Raw genomic sequence first — 19,659 nt, 5'->3', positions numbered from 1 at the left:
AATCCTGAAATATTTGCCTGCATTTCTGTATGTGTAGTTTAACTATCCTGTAATATCAATTTAACCTTGCATACTCATGCTGATTCCTCTGTTTTCTGTTTGTTACTTGCCAACCTACTCTTAATCACATAATGCCTCATCATAACCAACATTGTTTCCCTTGCTACTCTGTCATATGCCTTCCCTGGATCTATGCAACATAAACATAACTGTCTATTCCTCTCATAGTCCTGAAAATCTGGTCCTTTGGTCTGAAACTACATTGGTGTTAATCAAATTTTCCTTCCACCATTGATCGGACCCTCTTATTTTAAATGCCTGCAAACACCTTGCCTGTATACTAATCAAAGAAATACCTTGATAGTTATCTTCCCATTCCCTTGCTTATAGAGAGCAACAATTACTGCTTTTGCCCAGTTGGAAGATACCTTACATAGATTCCAGGCTAATCCTATTACTTTGTGAAACCCTTTCATCCCTCTCTTTCCACAATCTTTCTCCGTTTGTGATTTAATTTCATTTATTCCTGCTGCTTTATGACAGTGTATTCTATTTAGCATCCTCTCCATTTCCTAGAGTATTGTGGCGGCCTCAAGTGTTAATATATGTGTATAAACTCATATATATGTTTATAAACTCTTTGAACTTTGTTTGTGTTTCAAAGACTTTTATATATTGATGTTCTGTGCTTTTAATATTATCTTTATTCTCTCTCTGATTATTATTCATGTTTTTACTTTCGTCCCCACGATAGTTGGAGTGTTAATTAAACACATTAATACACCATCCCTGTTCTATTATTCAAGTACACAATCATCATCAATAACTACATTGGTGACTCCCGACGTGATATTAAATACGGCGCGGAACGCATTTTGTGGTTAGTCAAGTGTGAAAATGACCGATGCCAGCAACGAAACAAATCCACCGCCAACAACAGTATGGAACGAAGCAGGTATTGCTCGCATTTCAGTGAAGATTCCACCCATCTGGAAGAAAAACATAAAGGTATGGTTTCTTCAAGTTGAAACACAGTTTACTACGTTGGGTATCACTAACGAAACCACGAAATTTAATCATGTTGTTGCGTCATTAGAAGCGGATATTGTAGAATTAATTTCCGACTTTTTATCTCGACCACTATCTACCACTCCGTTCACAGAGCTTAAAGCACGACTAATTCAGGAATTTGAAGAGTCAGAGAATAGGAAAATGACGAAATTATTAACAGAATTAGAATTAGGTGATGAGAAGCCAACTCAACTCTTGCGTGAGATGCGAACTTTAGCCGGTACGCAAGTCAAGGACGATTTCTTGAAAACCATATTTATGCAGCGGCTTCCTGTTACCGCACGTTCTATATTAGCTACGAGTAAAGATGATCTGGACACCATAGCCACTATGGCTGACAAAATTGTTGAAATTTCACAACCGGGATTAAATGTTTGTGCTCAAACCGCACAGGCACCATCCACCATTGCAGTCGATAAAATAAATGTCAGTAACGATCGTATCTCAAGACTAGAAATGCAGATCGCTGAATTAACACTGAAAATCAATGAATTGAAAACGTTGTCACGTTCTTCAAGAAGTAGCTCACGATCATCTCGTTCCTCACCAAGAAGGTCACGAGACAGGTCCCGATCAGCCCACTCTTTTAATCCTAATGGAGCACTATGTTGGTATCACTTGAAATATCGCAGCAGGGCAAAGAAATGTCAAAGCCCATGCTCATATCAACCACCTTCCGCTCAGAATTCTAACATGCAGTCAAACTAAAACGCTCCACACTAGCGGCGGCAGGTGATCGGAGTCATTTTTCACGCCGCCTATTTCTCCCAGACAGAAGTAGCGGAAGTCGTTTCCTGGTCGATACCGGAGCTGATATTTCTGTGATTCCGCCTTCGGATAGTGATCGCCCAAAAAAGACAGATCGTAAACTTTATGCAGCAAACGGCACTGGTATTAACATTTACGGAGAGCGTCTACTAGTACTCAGTTTGGGTTTACGGCGCAATTTCACATGGAAATTCGTAATTGCAGATGTGCAATCACCGATTATTGGAGCCGACTTCATTCACCATTACAACCTTATCGTAGATCTAAAGAACAGGCGGCTCATTGACCCATTAACATCAGCAGAGACACCTGGCACATTGATTAAAGTCTCGGGCATAGAAACAGTTTATCTAATGCCACCAGATCAAAAACATGCTGACATTCTAAAGAAATTTCCCAACTTGCTCCATGAAAACGTCCATTTCGACATCCCAGATACCTCTGTTTATCATACCATTGTCACAGAAGGACATCCTGTAGCAGCAAAGGCACGACGACTACCACCAGATAAACTCAAAGCAGCTAAAGCAGAGTTCCAACAAATGATCGATATGAAAATCTGCCAGCCATCAAAGAGCGCCTGGGCAAGTCCCCTCCACTTAGTTCCCAAGAAAGACGGATCCTGGAGACCTTGCGGAGACTACCGTGCTATCAACAACATCACCAAGCCTGACAGGTATCCTATTCCTAACCTTCAAGATTTTAACAGCCAACTACATGGAAAACGAATATTTTCAAAAATAGATCTGATCAGAGCTTATCATCACATTCCTGTACATCCGGACGATGTACCTAAGACAGCAGTGATAACTCCATTTGGTTTGTTCGAATTTTTGTGCACCCCGTTTGGACTCCGTAATGTGGCTCAAACTTTTCGAAGATATATCGACAGTATACTCAGAGACTTCGATTTCGTGTACTGTTATATAGATGACATCCTAGTGGCATCACAAGGTGAAGAAGAGCACAAGAAGCATCTTCAAATGCTTTTCGAACGACTCAGTACGTTCAACATCAGAATCAATCTGAACAAGTGCATTTTCAGTTCAACAGAAGTACCTTTCCTGGGATATGTGATATCTGCAGAAGGAATCAGACCACTACCAGAGCGAGTGCAAACCATTGTTGACTATCCGCTACCCACAACAGTAAAGGAACTGCGCCGGTTTCTTGGCCTCATTAACTTTTATCGAAGAGCACTGCCAAATTCAGCCAGTAAACAAGCAGAGCTTTTGAACCTTCTCCACGGGACTAAGAAAAATGACAACAGAAAAATTAATTGGACAGAAAACCTTCGACAAGCCTTTAATGACCTAAAAAATAGCTTGGCCGATTCAGCACTTCTAGCTCATACATCTTCAAATTTACCACTAATTTTAATGGTAGATGCCTCAGATTATGCTATTGGTGCATCCTTGCATCAAATCAAGGACAATAATCTGCAACCATTAGCATTCTTCTCCAAGAAACTGACAAATTCAGAGAGGAATTACTCAACCTACGACAGAGAACTCCTCGCTGCCTACTCAGCTGTGAAGCACTTTCAGTACATGCTTGAAGGACGTGATTTTCCGATTTACACCGACCACAAGCCACTTACCTTCATGTTCAAGCAACGTTCAGACAAAGCTTCTCCACGTCAGATACGACACATTAGTTTCATCGGACAGTTCACCACAGACATACGTTACACTACTGGAAAGGAGAACATCGCAGCTGATGTTTGTTCACGAATTGCTTCAATCACTATACCTCCAACTGTTACCATGGAAGAAATAGCAGAAAGCCAACAATGTGACGAAGAACTTCCACACATTAAGAATACGTCACTTGCACTTCGAACAATAATGTTGCCCAATGGTAAAGAACTCGTTTGCGACATGACTGAAGATATGATTCGCCCATATGTACCTCGACAACTACGACAGGCAATTTTCAACTCGCTACACAATCTAGCTCACCCTGGTATTCAAGCAACCATTAATTTAGTAAAAAAGCACTTCATTTGGCCATCACTAAAAAAGGACGTAAAGACCTGGACATCAGCATGTATTCCTTGCCAACGAAGTAAAGTCTGGAGACACACCAACAGTGCAGTGGGACAGTATCCTCCAACGACAGCAAGATTCAGTCACATTAACGTGGACATAGTTGGACCACTACCTCCATCACAAGGATACTGCTATTTACTAACAATTATTGATCGTTTCTCCCGATGGCCAGAAGCAGTTCCATTAGCTGACATCACAGCAGAAGCAGTTTCATTCGCCATAGTCTCAACATGGATATCTCGTTTTGGCGTGCCTCATATCATAACTACTGACCGCGGAAGGCAGTTTGAATGTCAACTTTTCAAATGCCTCACAAGCACACTGGGCATCGTCCACATTAAAACGACAGCATATCATCCGGCAGCAAATGGAAAAATTGAACGATGGCACCGTCAATTAAAATCTGCTTTGAAGGCACAGATGTCTGATGATTGGGTTTCGAAGCTTCCCTTGGTCTTGTTAGGACTTTGTTCCTACATAATTCCGCAAGTCAACACCTCGCCAGTGGAAATGACTTACGGCTCAACAATTAGGCTACCAGGAGTATTTCTCAACGAACAGAAACTAGTAACTGACATCCCAACCTTCGTTTTCAAATTGAAGGAACAGTTGAGGAACCTAAGACCAGTCCCAACAGAACATCACGACCGCAAAAAGATCTTTATACACCCACGGCTGATGACGAGCAAGTTCGTTTTCGTTCGACATGATGCTGTCAGAACACCTCTTAAATCACCATATGACGGGCCATATCCAGTCCTGTCTCGCAGTGACAAACACTTCGAGGTTGAAATGCCAACAGGGAAACAAACTATTAGCATTGACAGATTGAAACCTGCCTTCCTTCTGACAGACCAATCATCGGACAACAAGGAAGACATATCTGGAGAAACTACTCTGGACATTCCGTCGAGTTCCATTCCAAAGACTGTCAACCTTCAGATGAAGACAGGCAGCACTCAATCCAATACACCCGTACCACGAATCACCAGATCAGGTCGAAGGGTCACCTTCCCTACAAAATACATGGACGCTGTCACTGCGGAGGGAGTGTGTGGCGGCCTCAAGTGTTAATATATGTGTATAAACTCATATATATGTTTATAAACTCTTTGAACTTTGTTTGTGTTTCGAAGACTTTTATATATTGATGTTCTGTGCTTTTAATATTATCTTTATTCTCTCTCTGATTATTATTCATGTTTTTACTTTCGTCCCCACGATAGTTGGAGTGTTAATTAAACACATTAATACACCATCCCTGTTCTATTATTCAAGTACACAATCATCATCAATAACTACAGTATAATGTCATTGCCATTATTGTTCTCCTCTCCATGAACTTGGTTGTTGGGTCTTCAGCAGATATATTTCCTTTGCTACTCTGTCATATGCCTTCTCTGGATCTACACAGCATAAACATAACTGTCTATTCCTCTCATAGCCCTGAAAATCTGGTCCTATGGTCTGAAACTAGATTGGATTTGATCCAATTTTCCCTCCATCATTGATCAAACCCTCTTATTTTAAATGCCTGCTAACACCTTGCCTGTATACTAATCAAAGAAATGCCTGCGAGAATGTGACGTAAGCCTGGGCCACTGACCCTTCCTCACGGAAGGAAGGGGGCGTGATACCCACGGTCCTTATGAGCTTGTGTTCATCTAAATATGCACATATGCATGATTTCTTAGTATTTACCATGAGTTCATATGATTTTCTCAAAATGCTGTTTATTTCCCTTTCCCTCCCTGTCTAAGATTTATTATTACAGTCTGGAAAGATTTTCTCGCTACTGGAGCTACATTTTCCAGGTTATTTCTAAAATCTTCCTATGATTTCTTTCAGGATTCTACAGTTCTTTGATTTTCTGTGTTTAAAAAAAAATATTAATATATGATTCTCAATCTACATCGGTATCGGTTCTTGTTCGGATATTTTCACGAATAAGTACAAGAGAGAACTATTTGAAGTATTTAAGAAATTCGCAACAGAATACCAATTAAACAAAAGATTGTTTGTGAAGCATTCATTATGTTTTCTCTATTTTTATTCCTCATACTAGAGAGGGAGAGGTTTCACAATTTAAATAGAGCATAAAATCTGGTGCTATGCGACCTCTTTTGGACCATAAAGTCTTCCAGTATAAGTTCCATGTGTAGCAGTAATTCTATGGAATGTCTGTGTTACATGTTACAAATTTCATGTTTGGTCCATATTGAAATGTACATCAGTTTAAGATATAACCAAAATTTATTAGGATCAACCTATTCAATACAATTGAGTTTCCAAAGTTAGGACTTACATCCTATTACACTAAAATTTGAAGGGACATGTTTCACCCTTTATAAGGGCATCATCAGCCTTTTTACACTCATACCTCAAAGATAAAAATCAGGATCCTGATTGTCATGGTAAAAAATATAAAAATGAGAATATAAGATCGGAAATGAGTATTATACAATGTGAGAAATTGTTATGAGTTCTTAAATAATAATTTACAGTTGAAACTTCATTTAAAATGTTCGTGAAGAAACGGTTGAAGTTGGTATGATATTACACTAGTAATTTAAAATATTTTATAAAATAGACAAACTAGTCCTTATCCGCATAATAACAAGAAGGTCTATGGCTAAAGTTGCCGTATCAAAGTTCGAGTGAAATTCAGCTAAAAGCAACTTGATTTACATGTTGAAGAGAAGGTTAAATGGACCTTATCAGGCATCTTGGCAGACATATACGTGGACTCGTTAGAACACCACAAAATAACTTCAAAAATAAAAGGACTCAGCCTGTGGCTCAGATTTGTTGACGACACGTTTGCAATAATCGACAGTAATCTCAACAGTGCTAAAGTTAGATGTAGTTGGTATAAGTGAAGTACGTTGGCAGGAAGAACAAGATTTTTGGTCAGGCGACTACCGAATTATCAACACAAAATCAAACAGGGGAAATGCAGGAGTTGGTTTAATAATGAATAAGAAAATAGGGCAGCGGGTAAGCTACTACGACCAGCGTAGTGAAAGAATTATTGTCGTCAAGATAGACACCAAACCAAAGCCCACCACAATAGTACAGGTCTATATGCCTACTAGTTCAGCGGATGATGAAGAAATCGAAAGAATATACGAGGAGATAGAAGATTTAATACAATATGTAAAAGGTGAAGAGAATCTAATTGTAATGGGAGACTGGAATGCAGTGGTAGGCCAAGGAAGAGAAGGTAGTACCGTAGGAGAATTTGGATTGGGACAAAGGAACGAAAGAGGAAGTCGGCTGGTTGAATTCTGCACTGATCATAATTTAGTCCTTGCCAATACTTGGTTCAAACACCACAAACAACGGCTGTATACGTGGACGAGACCTGGAGACACTGGAAGATATCAAATAGACTTCATTATGATTAGGCAGAGATTCAGAAACCAGGTGTTGGATTGCAAAACTTTCCCAGGAGCAGACGTGGACTCTGACCACAACTTGTTGGTCATGAAATGCCATCTGAAGTTGAAGAAATTGAAGAAAGGAAAGAATGCAAAAAGATGGGATCTAGACAAGTTGAAAGAAAAGAGTGTGAGGGATGGTTTCAAGGAACATGTTGCACAAGGACTAAATGAAAAGGCTGAAGGAAACAATATAGAGGAAGAGTGGAGAGTCATGAAAAATGAAGTCAGTAGAGCTGCTGAAGAAATGTTAGGAAGGAAGAAAAGATCAACTAAGAATCAGTGGATAACTCAGGAGATACTAGACCTGATTGATGAACGACGAAAATACAAGAATGCTAGAAATGAAGAGGGCAGAAAAGAATACAGGCGATTAAAGAATCAAGTGGATAGAAAGTGCAAGGTAGCTAAGGAAGAATGGCTGAAGGAGAAGTGCAAGGATGTCGAAGGCTGTATGGTCCTGGGAAAGGTAGATGCTGCATACAGTAAAATCAAGGAAACCTTTGGAGAAAGGAAATCTAGGTGTATGAATATTAAGAGCTCAGATGGAAAGCACTTCTAGGGAAAGAAGACAAAGCAGAAAGATGGCAGGAGCATATCCAACAGTTGTATCAAGGTAAAGATGTAGATAATTTGGTTCTGGAACATGAAGAGGCTGTTGATGCTGATGAAATGGGAGACCCAATTTTGAGGTCAGAGTTTGACAGAGCTGTGAGTGACCTCAATAGGAACAAGGCACCTGGAATTGATGACATTCCCTCTAAATTACTGACTGCCTTAGGAGAAACCAGCATGGCAAGGTTATTTCAGTTAGTGTGCAAGATGTATGAGACAGGAGAAGTCCCATCCGATTTTCGGAAGAATGTTGTTATACCTATTCCCAAGAAAGTCGGTGCTGACAGGTGTGAAAACTACCGCACCATTAGTTTAGTGTCTCATGCCTGCCAAATTTTAACACGTATTATTTACAGAACAATGGAAAAACAAGTTGAAGCTGAGTTGGGAGAAGATTAATTTGGCTTCAGAAGAAATGTAGGAACACGTGAAGCAATCCTGACTTTACGTCTGATCTTAGAGGATCGAATCAAGAAGGACAAGCCCACGTACATGGCATTCGTAGATCTAGAAAAGGCATTCGATAATGTTGATTTGACCAAGCTATTTACGATTCTGAAGATGATAGGGATCAGATACCGAGAACGAAGAATTATCTACAATCTGTATAAAAATCAGTCTGCAGTGATAAGAATCGAGGGCTTTGAAAAAGAAGCAGCAATCCAGAAAGGAGTGAGGCAAGGCTGCAGTTTGTCCCCTCTCCTTTTCAATGTTTACATAGAACAGGCAGTAAAGGAAATCAAAGAGAAATTTGGAAAGGGAATCACAGTCCAAGGAAAGGAAATCAAAACCTTGAGATTTGCCGATGATATTGTTATTTTATCTGAGACTGCAGAAGATCTCGAAGTTGCTGAATGGTATGGATGAAGTCTTGGGTAAGGAGTACAAGATGAAAATAAATAAGTCCAAAACAAAAGTAATGGAGTGCAGTCGAAAGAAGGCAGGTGATGTAGGAAATATTAGATTAATAAATGAAGTCTTAAAGGAAGTAGATGAATATTGTTACTTGGGTAGTAAAATAACTAACGATGGCAGAAGTAAGGAGGACATAAAATGCAGACTAGCACAAGCAAGGAAGAGCTTTCTTAAGAAAAGAAATTTGCTCACTTCAAACATTGATATTGGAATTAGAAAGATGTTTTTGAAGACTTTCGTGTGGAGCGTGGCATTGTATGGAAGTGAAACATGGACGATAACTAGCTCAGAAAGAAAGAGAATAGAAGCTTTTGAAATGTGGTGTTACAGAAGAATGCTGAAGGTGAGATGGATAGATCGAATCACGAATGAAGAGATACTGAATCGAATTGGTGAGAGGAGATCGATTTGGCTAAATTTGACGAGAAGAAGAGATAGAATGATAGGACACATCTTAAGACACCCAGGACTTGTTCAGTTGATTTTTGAAGGAAGTGTAGGTGGTAAGAACGGTAGGGGTAGACCAAGGTATGAATATGACAAGCAGATTAGAGCAGATGTAGGATGCAATAGTTACGTAGAAATGAAAAGGTTAGCACAGGATAGGGTGGCATGGAGGGCTGCATCAAACCAGTCTATGGACTGATGACTCAAACAACAACAATCTCAACAATAGCAATGAAATTCTAGATTTTTTAAACACCCTCAATCAAAATATCAAGTTCACTAAGGAGGACGAGGTCAACAGATCCATTAACTTTTTAGACTTAACTATAACACGCGACAAGAACACATTTGATTTCCAAATTTACAGAAAACCTACCCACACCCCAATAACAGTAAAAAATTCATCAATACACCCCAACTCCCATAAACAAGCTACTTTTTACAGTTTAATTTACAGAGTCTTAAAAATCCCACTATCACCTAAGAATCTAAAAACAGAAATTCATTATATAAAAAATTTAGCAAAATTCAACGGTTTCAAAATAGAAATAATCAACCGAATAATTAATAAAATCAGATATAAACTAGCAACAAACCTCGTCCCTGATAAACCCAAAAAATCTAAATTCGCCACTTTTACTTACAATAATCCAGGCATCTACCAAGTAACAAACCCTCTGAAAAAACAAAACATTAACATTGCCTTTAAGACAACAAACACCAACCGTAGCCTGTTTTTTAATCACAGTACGTTCAATTAAACAATAGTATTTACTCAAACTCAGGCATATACAGGTTCAAATGCACGCAGTGTGAAAAATCATATACAGTAGAACCTCGATAATTCGAAATCGGTTAATTCAAAATCCCACGTAATTTGAAGAAGCTCTCGTTCCCGGAAACATGAGATACAGTTTTGCATGTTATTTAAATTGTTTAATTCGAAATACGGATAATTCGTAATTCGAAGTACAATGTCAGCCCCATTACCGAAATTCAGACTTTTAATTCGAAACTGCCTTTACATTTTAAAACAATAGTATGTTACAGGGCAATTTCAACTCGAAATTTATCCGCGTCATAATAGAACGAGTGTTCCGGAACGTAGAGGGGTAGCTTTCCGCACTTACACTCACTTCGGTGGGTCTACGGTGCGTTTCATGATTGCCAAGTTGAATGAAATCGGGATTCTTTTGCATTCAACCTTTTAAAGCAACGCCGTAATATCACGCTACAGGCAGTGTGCGGGAAAACAGAATGCGCGAACGCTGGCGATGCCGACAGTTGACGAAAGAGCATGGCTCATATAATAAATTCGTAGGCATCGAACAATACTCTAATTGCCGACAAAACTGCATTGCTTTATTTTAATGCGAGCCCAAAAGATTTATGGTTTTAAAGGAGAAAGTGCCAGCCGGAGAATCGTACAAGGGTGGGGGATGGGGGTCATTGTAGTGCGTTGCAATTGCAATGCACATGGAAGCGAAAAACTTTATCCCCTCGTCATAGAAAAGTTCGATAAGCTACAATGTTTTAAGGGCGTCGGGCACTTTCCATGCCAGTAAAAAGCATCTAAAAATGCAAACAGTACAGATATCCAAAAAATAATGCATTTGCACAGGGGAACCATCATAATTTATCCTCGTTTTTGAATTGTGTGATTTTTCTTCTTTCGTTGCGTGAGGTTATGTTCGTAAGTAATTTATCCAAGTGCATTATTTGAACATTGTAAATGCACCTTGTTGGATACATTTTGGAAATAGTTTTTCCATGGCATTGGAAAGGTTTAAACTGTGAATCGAGGTGATTGCATGTATTAATGGGTCTTAGAATACTTTGTGACGCGGCAAGTGTTTACATTTCTGAAGTACGAAAGAAGTGCCATAGCGGGAAATCGTACAAGGATAGAGTCATAGGAAAGTTTGATTTTAAGGGCATCGGGTACTTTCTGTGTAAATACAAGTCATCTAAAATGCATACAGTATAGTACTCCAATGAATAAAGCACTTGCACATGGGAGCCAGCATAGATTTCTCCTCGTCTCTGAATCGTGCTTTTTATCTTTCTTTCGTTGCGTGAGGTTATATTTGCCAGTGAGATATGCAAGTGCATTATTTGAATACTGTAAATGCACCTTTTTGGATACATTTTGGAAACAGTTCTTTTTTCATGGCATTTGAAAGGTATAAACTGTGAATCAAGGTTAACTGCATGCAGTAACGGGCCTTAGAATATTTTGTAACGCGGCAAGGGTTGGTACTTCTGAATTGCGAATTGGCGGTTAATTCGAAATCACGTAATTCGAAGTCCGATTTTTGAGTCCCAACGACTTCGAATTAACGAGGTTTTACTGTATTGGGCAAACAGCCCTGAGCCTCCTTACTAGATATCAGGAGCGCTATAATGCCAATAGACATAACAAGTTTTCAGCCATGAGTTCTCATATGAAAGATACAGGTTATCATTTCACAACTATCGAACAGGACCTTACATCCATCAAAATAGTAGACAAAGGAAAATTAATGAACGAATTAGAAAACATTTACATATATCTGGATCAACATTACAACAAAGACCTAAATCTTAATGATCCCGTCAAAATAAAAAATCCCTTATACGAGACTTTACCCAATTTATTACAATCTTTAAATCCAAATTCAAACAAAATCCTATAAAATCTTAAACTAACTTCCAATAAAGATCCCACCTTCCCCTTAAAGGTAACTCCCTCCGTCCCTGCCCCTGCTAATCTTCCACAACCAACAGCGCGTAAGCTCAACCCTCTGCCCATCTCCTCTTCTCCATTACACCCCTCTCTGTCAATTCCACATCTTCAACAGCCAATAGCGCATAAGCTCAACGCTCTGCCCTTTTCCTTTCCTCCATCACACCCCTCTCCCTCAGTTCCACACAGATACAACACACGACATTCAAATCTTACTCGTTCCGAGACCATACAGACAATACAGACAACCAGTTCATACCACAAAAATCGAGAACGTAAGTAATTGAATACATATCATTTCGCCTAATTCAACCATTTTTTTTTCCCCTTTAAACTTCATATCTTTTTATTCTCTTTTCATTACAGATTCTTCACCATATATCCTTCAATAGTCAGTCCATATTTAAAGCTACAGCCAACAACAAGTAAGAATGTTCCCATTGACTATCAGTCTGAGTTAATAACCACTCAGTTAGCAAAGATCTACACGGCAACATTCAATTGTGAACATTTCATCACTCCTTCAACAAAATTATGGAGACTGCAAACAAGATAAATGGATTAATGTATCCAACAACTTCATAATCTACACAGTGCCATACTACAGTTTAATATCACAAGTTTTCAACAAGGGGGAAAAAAAAAAAAAAAAAAAAAAAAAAGTCTTCTTAAGTAGCTGCTGAGGTCCATTTAACCTTCTCTTCAACATGTAAATCAAGTTGCTTTTAGCCGAATTTCACTCGAACTTTGATACGGCAACTTTAGCCATAGACCTCCTTGTTATTATGTGGATAAGGACTAGTTTGTCTATTTTATAAATTATTTTAAATTACTAGTGTAATATCATACCAACTTCAACCGTTTCTTCACGAACATTTTAAATGAAGTTTCAATTGTAAATTATTATTTAAGAACTCATAACAATTTCTCACATTGTATAATACTCATTTCCAATCTTATATTCTCATTTTTATATTTTTTACCATGACAATCAGGATCCTGATTTTTATCTTTGAGGTATGAGTGTAAAAAGGCTGATGATGCCCTTATAAAGAGCGGAACATGTCCCTTCAAATTTTAGTGTAATAGGATGTAAGTCCTAACTTTGGAAACTCAATTGTATTGAATAGGTTGATCCTAATAAATTTCGTCTTATGTCTGTGTTATCAGCCATAATTCAGCTCCTTGGCTGAATGGTCATCGTAGTGGCTCTGGGTTCGATTCCTGACTGAGTCTTAGATTTCTGCCATGTTCAGTGAATTCCTCTAGTTTGTAATCATTTTAATATATACATAGGGAAGAATGTTTTACATATAGCATACACCTAACCTCCACAGAAGTACGTAAAAATGAATACTCCCTGGACATGGAGTTAGTGTCTGGAAGGGCATCCATCCATAAAACTGAGTTTAATCCTAGTTAAAAACCCCAGATAATTTGGTAAAGGACTAGGAAAGAAAAAGTGTGGTATCAACTGTGTTATTACCTTGTGTTTCATCGGTCATACTCTTGTAGTGAAAGGTTTGCTCAGTATACTGCCATTGCCCAGGAAGTGCCCAAATAAGTGTATCAATGCATTGTATGGAGAAGTTCCTTTCTATAGGAGGCACATTGGTTGATAACTTGGTGTTTGAAATCAACTCCTCATGAAAGACTACCATCTAGCTGGCGATGCTCCACCTGATATCCACCACGATATCGCCTTTGAAGGAGCGACTTAAGTTGACTTCTGAACGACACTCACTGCATGATTACCAGTCTTGTCCATGCCTTAAGTTAAGGAGAAGTTTCATGAGTGGAATGGTCACGGTCTGTTAGCATAAGATCTCCATAGTAGAGATGAGGAGAAACTGCTCACAGCATCACTAGATGAGACCATCTACATACCTAGTTATTGTGTGTAATGAGACAGCCTGCATGGCATACACTCAGTAGTCTTCACAAAGGCATTGTTTAATCCAAAGCTGCTATGAAAAAATGTCATTTTTCTTTCAACAGCACCTGCTGAATATGAATGTGGTGTGGAACAGACTATAGATCATCAGTATCATTGTACACTTTCTCCTACCCTGTGAATACTTAAAGATTTGATGGCTGCTTACTCTGTGCCAGTTGATGTTGCTCGCCACTGGACAGGATGTGTTTGATAATCATTATATTACAGCCTGGTCACCAGTTTAATTATGTATATACAGTGAAACCTCGTTAAGACGTTTCTGCAGGGGACAAGGTAAAAGAACATGTTAAGCGAGAAAGCATACTAATGAATATACAGATACAAACTATTCAACAGGGTTATGAAAACACTAGATACGATTTTTTCAACACGAGGTCATTTTACGTCATGTATCCTTGAGTACAGTGAAAACTATAGGCCTGTCCACGATTTCTAGGGATGACAGGAAAGTATTAAAAGGTGTGAAAAACAGGAGAGAACAAATAATATGAAAATCTTTTCCGGTAGAGATTATAAAATAACAAGACAACAAATACGAAAACTTGTGCATAGGGACCAACCAAAAATATTGAAGTATTAATGCAGATTAATTTTTTTATTTATTTATTTATTTATTTATTTATTTATCTTTAGTAGTGGCGAAGTTCGGACTTATGGTCCTCTCTTATACTTCACCACATCATAGTACAGTAAAATTGTGGAGAATATTAAATATTTTAAAATAAACTAATTTGCAACATAAATTCAAAATAAATTCAACGTAATAATTATACCAACATGTACACATCATTTGTCAAACTACTGAATGAAATTTAATAAAAAATAAGGTTAAATTAATTTAAAGAAAATTAACTAAATTATATTCCCTTTCTCTCTCTCTCTCTCTCTCTCGCTGCAGTCACTTAAGTACGGCCAGTATCCAGTATTCGGGAGATGGTGGGTTCAAACCCCACTGTTGGCAGCCCTGAAGATGGTTTTCCGTGGTTTCCCATTTTCACACCAGGCAAATACTGGGGCTGTACCTTAACTAAGGCCACGGCCACTTCCTTCCCAGTCCTAGTCCTTTCCTGCCCCATCGTCGCCATAAGACCTATCTGTGTCGGTGCGACGTAAAGCAAATAGCTCTCTCTGTTGGTTTATGCATCTAAGGGGTACTTTCTATAGGAAGACTCGAAAGACTCAAGTAAGTTACTGCTGCGGATGTTATTTGGAACAGAGTTCCATAATCTAGTTCCCGTCGCAATAAATGATCGATTATAGGCAGATGACCTGTTAAAGAGAATGGCAAGTGTAGTAACAAAGCGTGTACTATGCTGGTGAATAAATGAAAGGTATGTAAAGTTTGATCACAGATAATGGGGAGTTCTCTCAGTTAGCAGTCTGAACACTAACATGGCTACATGAAGATTTCTAAGTTCTTCAAATTTCAGGAGGGAAAGTTGCTTGCAATAAGGTGTGACACGAGTGTCGTAACGTAATGAAAATATAAATCTGATGCAGGAATTCACAGTCCTTTGTAGCTTTCTAATTTGTTCCTTCGTAGCATCTATGAATACAGTATTACAATAATAGATGTTATAAGCCTGTTTTTATAAGCCTGATTTTCATATTTAACGGTAAAATGTTATGGTGGTATTTCAGAGGATGGAGTGAGGCATATACTCTGTTACAAATATGTGTGACATGTTCATTCCAATTTAGGTTTTCATTTATAACAACACTTAGATTATTTACCAAACTTTTATACAGAATTTTGGTACCAGATAGAGTAAGTGAAGGGATGTCTAAGGTCTTTGTCATGTTTATTAATTTTGAATGTCCAAATATAATAGCTTTTGTCTTGGAGGGATTTTTTAATATAGAGTTTTCACAAGCATGTGATGATATATTTTGTAAGCCAACATTCATTCTATCAGTTGCTATACAAATATCTTCCAGTTTTGTGTGATAATATATTTGGAGGTCATCTGCATATATATGATAATTGCAATATTTCAATCAAGTTGCTGTGTAGTTTATGTACAGTATAAAAAGCAATGGTCCAAGTAGAGAACCTTGGGGTACTCCTGTGCGTTTCATTGCTCATTGAGAAGTCTTGTTATTTATAACAACTCGTCTGCGGTTTGTGAGGTAAGAGCTAAAGAGTTGTAAAGCAGTCTGGTTTAGATGAGGGGATTTTAATTTGGCCAGCAGTATGTCTATGTTTACTGTGTCAAATGCACTACTAAAATCAAGAAGAGTAAGTAATGTGACCTTCTGTTCACTCATTGTGTATATAAGGTCATCTGTAACCTTCAATAGAGAAGTGGTCCTGGTGTGTCCCTTTTTAAAGCCTGACTGTAATGGGTCAAACAAGGAATATTTGTTAAGATACTCTGTTAGTTGCCGATGGATTATATGTTCAAGAGGTTTGGAGAGAGATGAAAGTATACACACTGGTCGATAGTCTGATAGAGAAACAGCTGGAGACTTTTTTGGTACCGGATTTATGATTGCATTTTTCCATATCCTTGGATATGTTCCAGTACTGAGGCAGAATTATATATGTGAGTAATTACTAGGCAAATAATATCTAGAATACGTTTAATGATGATGATAGGGAGATCATCAACTCCATTGGCATTGGACCTGGTCAAGAGTATTTCACGCTTCATCTCAGTTTCGTTAACAGTATGGAATTTGAACATTGGTCTATTTGGTGGCGGTTTAGTCAGTAATTTATTAATTGTACAAGTTATAATCTGTGGTTGGTGCTTAATTTTAACATCAGAGAAGTGTTTATTTAAGTCGTCAAGTGATATATTGGGTTACAATGGTTAGGTTCAAGTTTTCCTATTCCCATGGAGTGGAGCTCTCGCCATGTGCTTCATACATTCATATTATTATTGGCTAGCTGTTGGTAGTGAAAGAATTTCTTATTTCGGATCACTACTTTAGCACAGAGACCGATACTGTTCAAGTACATCAAGAGAGCTGGTTTGTCTATACAGCCGATGTAATGAATCTCGATGGAACATCATGCGTTTAACATCATCTGTTAGCCATGGGGAGGGAGGTCTAGATACTTTAACTCTACGTTTCGGAGCATGCTTATCGAGGAGACCAAGTAAGAGGGAATTGAACTTTTGTAGTTTCATATCAATATCATTTATATTAATTACCTGTATATCCTCCCAAAGAGAATTTGAAGTATCCAGTCTAAAGTCATGCATTTTTATATGTTTAATGTCCCTGTAATTCATATATTTCATTTTATATTTTGGTACTTCAAGAGAGTATGACCGGTATATCAAGTCATGCTTAGAAATGCATGGAACAGGAATCTGACAATAAGACAAAATTTTATGAGGATTATTCGTAACCATTAAATCAAGAAGAGTGTGAGATGATGAGTTGGCTCTAATAGTGTGATTAGTCAGTTGTAGTGGCAATACTATCATGTTACACGTCTGAAATATGTTTAGTAGTTGCTTCGTTTCACTTGTCTATTGTAATATGCCAGTATAGAAGTCCCTGAATATTAATATGGTTTAACATATGGTTTAACCCCTATTAATACGTGTTCATAAGTTGCTAATAGTCCATCTAGAATGTCTTCAAAGTCAGTCATATGCCCTGCTCTAGGGGGCCTGTAGACAGCACCAATTAATACCTTTACTGGGGAAATATTTGCCTCGACGAACATGAACTCAGGTCTCGGCTCAGCGGAGTGGCCACATGTGTAAACTAATTTACAACTGATATCGTCTCTACAGTATAAAGTTACTCCTCCTCCTCTCCTGTCAACTCTGTCATGCCTGTGTAGACTATATCCTTTTATATCAACCATGCTAATAGGAATGGACTTCCTTAATGAAGTTTCACTTACTCCAGCAATATGCACGTTGCTGTCTTGAAGTAGAGCTCTAAGCTTGTCAATATGGGCTGAGACAGGCTGTGAATTTGTATGAATGCAGTTCAAAAATGGGATTTAGTCATAAATAAATTCTCTAGCGTGTTACAAAGCGATGGGTGGAAAGGGAGCAAGTCCTGGGAGGGTGGGGAAGGGGAAGGAACAAGCCCGCAATCTAGCTGAAGGTCATTGCCGCACTTAGGGGGAGGTGTAACGGTACTCTGTAATAAAGGCATTAGCCAGGAGAGAAAGCATGCTTCTTACCTTCGTATCTCTATAGATGTATCGCCAACTTGCACTTGCACTCAAACACACACAACATAAAAATTAACTGAATTAAGGAACACACACTATAATATAAACTTATCTTAGGATTGCTACAATATAATACAGTCATTGTGGACTAATCAGTTCATCTCACCTCATACTCCTGCTGAACTAGTCGGTACCGGATTTATGATTGCATTTTTCCATATCCTTGGACATGTTCCAGTACTGAGGCAGAATTATATATGTGAGTAATTATTAGGCAAATAATATCTAGAATACGTTTAATGATGATGATAGGGAGATCATCAACTCTATTGGCATTGGACTTGGTCGAGAGTATTTCACGCTTCATCTCAGTTTCGTTAACAGTATGGTATTTACAAAATATTTTTTGCCGCCACTGTCCATTAAAATGACATAACCATCTTGTGACGAAGCTTGCCTGCCCACACATTCTCTGGCTTTGTGTAGCATCTCCTTCCTCGTCTGAGTAAGAGACTCTGTTATTAACAGTTGAGTACCCTTTAGAGCCCATTTAGCATGCCACACTGCTTCACGCTCATGGTACCGAACAAATTTTACTATAATGGATCTTTTCCCATTAGCCATTGGATCTGCCACTGTCCTCCTACGACCTCCAAGTCTGTGACACCTGTCAATGCTGGCCATTGTCAGTTTTATGTTCATTTTCTCCTTCACGGTGTTTAGAACCTGTACAGCTGTATCCTCAGTAGGACACTGACTAACACCGTGAAGAAGAAGACAATTCCTCCTGGAGTATTGCTCTTGAGCATCCAGTATATCGTCTTGCTTGTTAGGTCTCAGCTGAAGTGCTGAGAGTTCTTGCTTGATGGATTGAAGCTCAGCACTTACAGATGCCTGAAATTCACAGAAGTCCGAGTACAGAGCGTCCAGTTGTTCCTTGTGGATGGTGTCCCTGCCTGCAGCCAAGGTTGCTTGTTAACACTTACTCAACAGTTACTATCACTTGCAATAACTAATTCATAGTTTACTTGAGAATACGACTGGTGTTAAGCAGAGCGACTTCACAAGTGAACTAAACTATGCGCCATCTGTATGAATCGCACTCTTTCTAACACAGATGTTCATAGAACTTTTGTTAAACATTATTTTCTGGTCACACTCTTAGACACCGGGCGAGTTGGCCGTGCAGTTAGGGGCGTGCAGCTGAGAGCTTGCATCTGGGAGATAGTGGTTTTCTATGGTATCCCATTTTCACATCAGGCAAATGCTGGGGCTGTACCTAAACTAAGGCCACGTCCGCTTCCTTCCCACTCCTAGGCTATTCCTATCCCGCTGTCGGTGCGACGTAAAACAAAGTCTAAAAAAAGAAAAAAACACTCTTAGACAATAAATTGGAGGTTACAATCGACCATGTACAACTGCCAGGAATGACTTTGGCCGCCATTTTGAATCGAACAAAACTGTAACCAACTTGAGTGATCGAGTCGAAACTTGAAGGTGCGAGTTTCGACATTTGCGACCTC

General features: G+C 38.7%; 1 protein-coding gene across 2 annotated transcripts in view; it reads left to right on the top strand.

Annotated features, from left to right (window-relative positions):
* Positions 1–19,659, top strand: part of Cpsf160 (cleavage and polyadenylation specificity factor subunit 1) — a 277,975-nt gene that overhangs the window by 234,242 nt on the left and 24,074 nt on the right. The window lies entirely within an intron of this gene.

The sequence above is a fragment of the Anabrus simplex genome, chromosome 7 (assembly GCF_040414725.1).
Source record: "Anabrus simplex isolate iqAnaSimp1 chromosome 7, ASM4041472v1, whole genome shotgun sequence".
In the NCBI taxonomy this organism is placed as follows: domain Eukaryota; kingdom Metazoa; phylum Arthropoda; class Insecta; order Orthoptera; family Tettigoniidae; genus Anabrus; species Anabrus simplex.
Note: the sequence above shows the minus strand (reverse complement) of the source record. Positions and strands in the feature narration are given on the sequence as shown.